The sequence below is a fragment of the Squalius cephalus genome, assembly GCF_949319135.1.
Source record: "Squalius cephalus genome assembly, chromosome: 3".
NCBI classification, from domain to species: Eukaryota; Metazoa; Chordata; class Actinopteri; order Cypriniformes; family Leuciscidae; genus Squalius; species Squalius cephalus.
The window spans coordinates 3,151,341-3,157,749 of record NC_137124.1 but is presented as its reverse complement, the minus strand read 5'-3'; positions in this window follow the sequence as shown (position 1 = coordinate 3,157,749).

Sequence of the window (6,409 nt, the reverse complement as noted above, 5' to 3'; positions counted from 1 at the left end):
TTAGTTAAACTATATACAATTCTTATTATTAATCCTGAAATTAAGTCAGGGTTATACACAACTGAAGTGCTCTTGAACAAGACACCGAACCCCCAATCGCTCCCCGTGCGCCGCAGCAAAAATGGCTGCCCACTGTGTGTGTTCAATATTCTCTACAACTAATGTCCAGACACACTGAAGGTACTCAAGATTAACATGAGATTGACTGAAACTGAGTGTTTCACCCCCCCTTAACACAATCAAATGGTGTATAACACTTATATCATTACTATGAACAGTCAAATCCTATACTGAATGGCACTAAAAATAGGTCAGATATATGCAGTGCTTGCCTTGCATTATGATCTCTCTACAACTAACGCCCAGACACACTGAAAAAAAAAGAGTAAAATGTACTTAATATTTATTTTGCGTGCATACATTTGAAGTAAACTTTTAACTAAATACTCTCTTAACTAAGTTAAGCTAACGAAGAAAATAAGTAACTTTACCTTTGCCAGTAAAAGTTTGTTGAATAATTTGTACTCAGTGGAAGTTTAGTTTGTAATACTTTTTACTCAAATAATATAACACAGAATTACACCACACTTTTAAACTGGATGCTTTACTTAGAAACATCTATATAAATAATACAACAGATATAGTGCAGACACCATATCTACATAATAGAAGTAACACTGTACTCACCCAAACACAGAGACCTCAATATCTGGTTCACAATACACATGAGGATAGTCAAGTCACCTTTATTTAAATAGTTGTTTCAAAGCAGCTTTACAGTGATAGCAGAAAGATAATGCAACACAGTGTGTTTCTGCTGTTCAAGTTCATTGACGGTATCATTCGATGGATCATTTTGAGTAGAAAATGAACCCCAGATGTCACAAAACAGCAAGTCACTAAACCTGTATAAACAAAATCATTTTTATCATATTATTGCACTTATTATTAACCAGTTAGACTTTATTTATGTCATACATCTATAGAAGCTCTTGTTGAGAATTAAATGTTGATGTTTTATTGAAAATGTTTGGTTTCATGTCACCATTATTGCTTTAGTTGTGCTCTTGACCCTTGACTTTTTTAATATTATTCTTTGACTGCTGCAACTTTGTGCTTGTAAAGCACATTTGTTATAGCAAGAGAAAATATGATCTGGTCATAATGGTCATGTTTTGATCATCATTGACATGTTAACAACATTCTTTTTTTCTCTGATTGCTGTAACAGTGTTTGTGAAGCACATTTGTTATTGCAAGAAAAACATAAATAATACAAGATAAAATGTGAGCAGGTGATGGTGATGTAATCATCATTTAGTGACCTGATTCAGTCATTTTATCTAATTCTAATCTTTGATTAAGTAAGTGTGTTATTAATTGTATATTATTGATTGTAGAATCCTTGTGGTTATACAGCAATATGAGCTCCTGCATCAGTCAGACACACAGGCATCACAAATCAGCATATGAAAATCAACATGTTAATAATGATCAACAAAAAGTTTCATGCTGCAATGCATGCTGGGAGCCACCATGTGTGACGTGCCTCTGAGCCCGTCCTCCTCTAGCCGGCTGTGTGTTGGGACTCATAATGTGAAACACCAGCAGAGAATTATCAAAGGTTTTGGTTCTCTGACTTCACTCTCTTCGGTTGCTCCTTTGTTATTTGCTTATCATTCATTTGCTTCATGTATTAGTTTCGTTTGGGGATTTATGTTTATAGGCCTGTATGTATGTGGGAATGTGTGTTTAATATGTTGTGCTGTAAATTACGCTGCTTATTCTTTATTTACGTTGATGTTCCGAGTGGAATGTTTTCCATAGCTGTGTTTTTCTTATTTAGTTTTAAACTTTATTTTTATTTATAAACACTTTTTGATTCGCTTTTGTTCTCGTTGCCTCCTTCATTTGTCGTGGCTCTGAGCCGGTCGTGACTCCATGGTAGAAAATTAATGTTTCAACTGATGCAAATGTACCATATGTAAACCACTAATGCATTAATGTATACACTGAGAAATAGTTTCTTAATGTGGATAGTGGATTGTACCATGTCAAAGCATTAGGTGTTTTTGCTACCTTAAAAGGAAGCTGTAAGTCTCTCTGTAATGTATATAAGCTCAAACTTACTGTACCACCTCAGAGAAACATAAAGGCATGAGGGCGTGAGAGGAAGGAAACATAGAGATGATGGGGTAAGGAAGGAGAAACCCAGAGAAACCATTTACAGCTAACATGATGGGGTGAGAAGATAGAGAAACAGAGAAATCTGTAATGAAGACCTCTCATGTAGCCTTATATTCTTATATGCCTGTTTCTCTGTCTGACACATGATACATAATAAATAGAGATCTCTTGGCAAAAGTAACTGGTGTAGCTTCCGTGATTCAGCCATAATGGGGGAAACCATGATTTTTAAATCTACAGTATAAACTCAGAGTTACAGGATTAGTTTTGAGTTGAAAAACCAAACCAATCCACTCAGGTGTGTTGGTACCGTGACTATCGTGATGAACACCGCTAAAAGCCGAGCCACTTTCATGGTGCCTAAAATCCAGGGTTGGTGCAAACTAAACTGAAACACCTTGTTAACTTAAACCGGCTTCATGGTTTAGGCCTCAGGCCACTACATGTTATCATCAATACATAATAATCATCTACTACATAATCATTTGTCACTGCTTTTTTTCGATAACAAATGTGCTTTACAACAGCCAGAGAAAAACTAATGTTAAGAAGTGTAACTTAAAGGGATACTTCTCTGATTAGCATTAAGCTTTAATTGTATCAGTAGAAACACGGTAGTATTTTGGAATGATGAATGATGTCCCCCAGGTGAAAAGGAAATATATTTAAATTGTGCTTATTTTGATATACTTAATGTATTTTAAGTGTACTGTATTAATTATATATTTAATTGTGTTATTTTGAGACATCTTAAAGTATACTAAATGTACTTTAATATGTATTTAAGTTCAATTTTAAGGTAATAGTAATATATTTTAATATACTTAATTGTGTTAAAATGGACCTATTTTAAGTACATTTAGTGTAATTTAATAGCACTTCTTTAAATTGTATTTTTAATACACTTTAAATATGTTTTAGAACTACAGCTTAAGTATATTTTTAGCTTCACATTAATGTGTTCCCAGTATATTTTAAATATAATATCAGCTCATTAATTATGTATTAGAAGAACACTATAAGAGCCACTATTAGTATAATAAAAATACATTTTTATAAAACCATTCAGTATGAAAATAATATATTTTAATGTATTACAAATACAGTGAAAAATTATCATTCCATAAAACACAGTAAAAAATATTTGTATAAAACACACACAGACACACTTTGAAAGCTAGTAAACTTTAACGTACTACACCCAGTGTGTATATGTAAACAGCATATGTAAACTGTAAAAAAAAAAAATACATCAACATAAAATACAGTGATCTGCAGAGGTATTATAAACAACAAAAAAACTAACTTGAGTCAATAAATCTAACTACAGTCAATAAAGTGCAGTCATTAATAGCTGCAAACAGTTACAGTACTGCTACAACTCAAACCATCTTCATCCTTCAAGTGAATTGGAGTGACTGGTCTTTGAGTTTGCCTCGTTGCATTTCCGTCGAATCAGTGCTCGTGTCACGGTGTGGGTTTTGTGTCTTGTTGTTGTCTGTCATGTGTTCCTCTGTCTTTGCATGTTTAGCTGTCTCCCGTTATGTTGATTAGTTTTCCCAGGTGTTTCTTATTTACCACGCCCCCTTGTTATCTTGTTTAGCTTGGTTGTCTGTGTATTTAAACCCTGTGTTTTAGTTCAGTCATTGTGAGTTATTGATGTTGTGAGGTTGCATGTTCTTTGTTCTGTTCCGAAGTCTGAGTTTATGTCTAAGTTCTAGTTTATTTAATAAAAACACCGTTGCACTTGGATCCTGCTTCTTGCTTCCTGCTCTGCATCGTAACAGATAGTGATGGCAAAATGAGGCTTCCTGAACCACTGAGACCTCGCAGGCCATTGCTTCAGCTAAAGGTTCATTACTCGAAGCTTCATTCAGCATTGCTCACTAGTGACACCTAGCTACTGTGCAAAGAAATAGCAGACAAATTAATTAATTCTGAACCAGTGGACAGTGGGCAGATCAGCCCTCCCTCCCTAATTTAATTAAAAATATTTTTTTTATAAAAATTATATTTTATAAAAATACTTTTATAAATAAAAAATATTTATTTGTAATGTAAATATACAAATAAACAAATAAATATTTATATTTATTTGTATATTTATATTTATATGTATATTTTATAAAAATATTTGTATAAATAAAAAATATTTATTTATTTTGTACCTTTCATTTGCAATAATAAAAATACATGATCAGACATTTGTCCATTACTGTGTATAATATAAAATATGTATCTTTCTCTGTCTGAATTTACTTGTGCAGAGTCACACACACACAGTTAATTAATTATTCATAAATTGTTTGGATAGGGACAGTATGAACAACAACAGTGACACTGTGTTGAGTGCAGTGCTTATGTTAGAGGGAGTGTAATAAAGTACATTTATTAATTTAACAGATTATAGATAACAGATTAAAGTAAACTGCAACAGAATAGTCCGGAAGGAAGGAAAATAAAAATAGATTTTTTATTGAGAAACAGAATTATTTCAAGTGTGTTGGGGTTTAGACGATTCCTCTTCTTGGACAAAATCTCTCTAGCCTTGGAAAAGATCCTTTCACAAGGAACAGAGGATGCAGGGGAACGTAAAAATGGCAGTGGTACAAATGAGGATACTGATGCTTCTGTTGAGCAGGATTCCCTCTTTCTTGCTGGCTCCATTACCAGGAAAAAGGAAGAGTCACAAAAAGCAAACAAATCCAAAAGGGCAATCCAAATCAAAAAGCAGTCCAGTCCAGATGCAAAAATCCAGAGCAATCCAAATAATCTTATCTAATTAATATAACAAGACTATAATATAGCTAGGCCTACTATAATAATAATATAGGCTACTATAACTATTCTAACCTAATAATGTAATAATATAGGCCTACAGCCCTCACATATGACACAATAACGACAGTGACAATGATAACTCTCTGACACTACTACTACTCCTGACAACACCCACAAGGAGGCGCGAGTTTCGAATCGCCTTTTATCCGGAAGCGACACTCAGACCGAACCAATGACGTATTTACACAAACCGAGGCCTCGTTTGTCATTAGTCACGTGATTTTCACGTTAACAACACAAGCCTCGAATCGCGGCTTCATCTGGCACGCCCACTTTTTCTCGACACACGCTCCGACGCCTCGGTTCAAATGTCACATCACTAGTAACAGAATAACTCACCACAAATGGATCCAGCAACTGTGAGCAACCAGGCCCTAAGGAATTTCCTTGCTACTCTATTTCAAGATGGCCAGCCCATTGAAAGATATGTGAAGGACTTCTGTGCTTGCTGCCATTTAGCGTCACTAGATGACGTTCAGCTCATGGATCTGTTCTGGAGCGGTCTGGACGAGGATATCGCTCAAATGATGCCAGAGGTCTATACCGGCTGGACGCTAGAAAGGTATATCGACCTGGCCATTTTCCTGAGTAATTCATCGTTTGCTATGGGCGTGGAGGAGAAGATTCGTGGACCCGCAGTGTCCCTTCAGCCTGTTCTTCCCGTCACGCCAATCATCAAGCCAGTCACCAGATCGGTCTATAGCCGTCCGGGACTGGTTTCCAGTGTGGCCGATTCCCCGCTGATGTCAGCGCGTGTTGCCAAGAAGACTCTCCTGCCCAGACTGTCCCGGTCTCAGTCCCTGTTCCAGGTTCCGTCCAGCACAAAGTCTTCGCCACTGGTCCCGTCCAGTCCAGCTGAGCCTACACTTCACTCCAGTCCAACCGAGCCTGCACTTCGCGTCATGCCTGCAAAGCCTGAGTCTCTTCGCGTCACGTCTGCAGAGATTGTTCCCGTCACGCCTGCCGATCCAGAGATTGTTCAGGTCACTTCTGCCGATCCAGAGACTGTTCACGTCACTTCTGCCGATCCAGAGACTGTTCACGTCACTTCTGCCGATCCAGAGACTGTTCACGTCACGTCTGCTGATCCAGAGACTGTTCACGTCACGCCCGCCGAGCCAGTGTCTCCGGACAAGATGGCCGCCGCCGAGCCAGTGTCTATGGACAAGATGGCCGCCGCCGAGCCAGAGTCTGTGATGGTCCTGCCCAGCTCAAAGCCCTCTTCGCCGCTGGTCCTGCCCAGCTCAAAGCCCTCTTCGCCGCTGGTCCTGCCCAGCTCAAAGCCCTCTTCGCCGCTGGTCCTGCCCAGCTCAGAGCCCTCTTCGCCGCTGGTCCTGCCCAGCTCAAAGCCCTCTTCGCCGCTGGTCCTGCCCAGCTCAGAG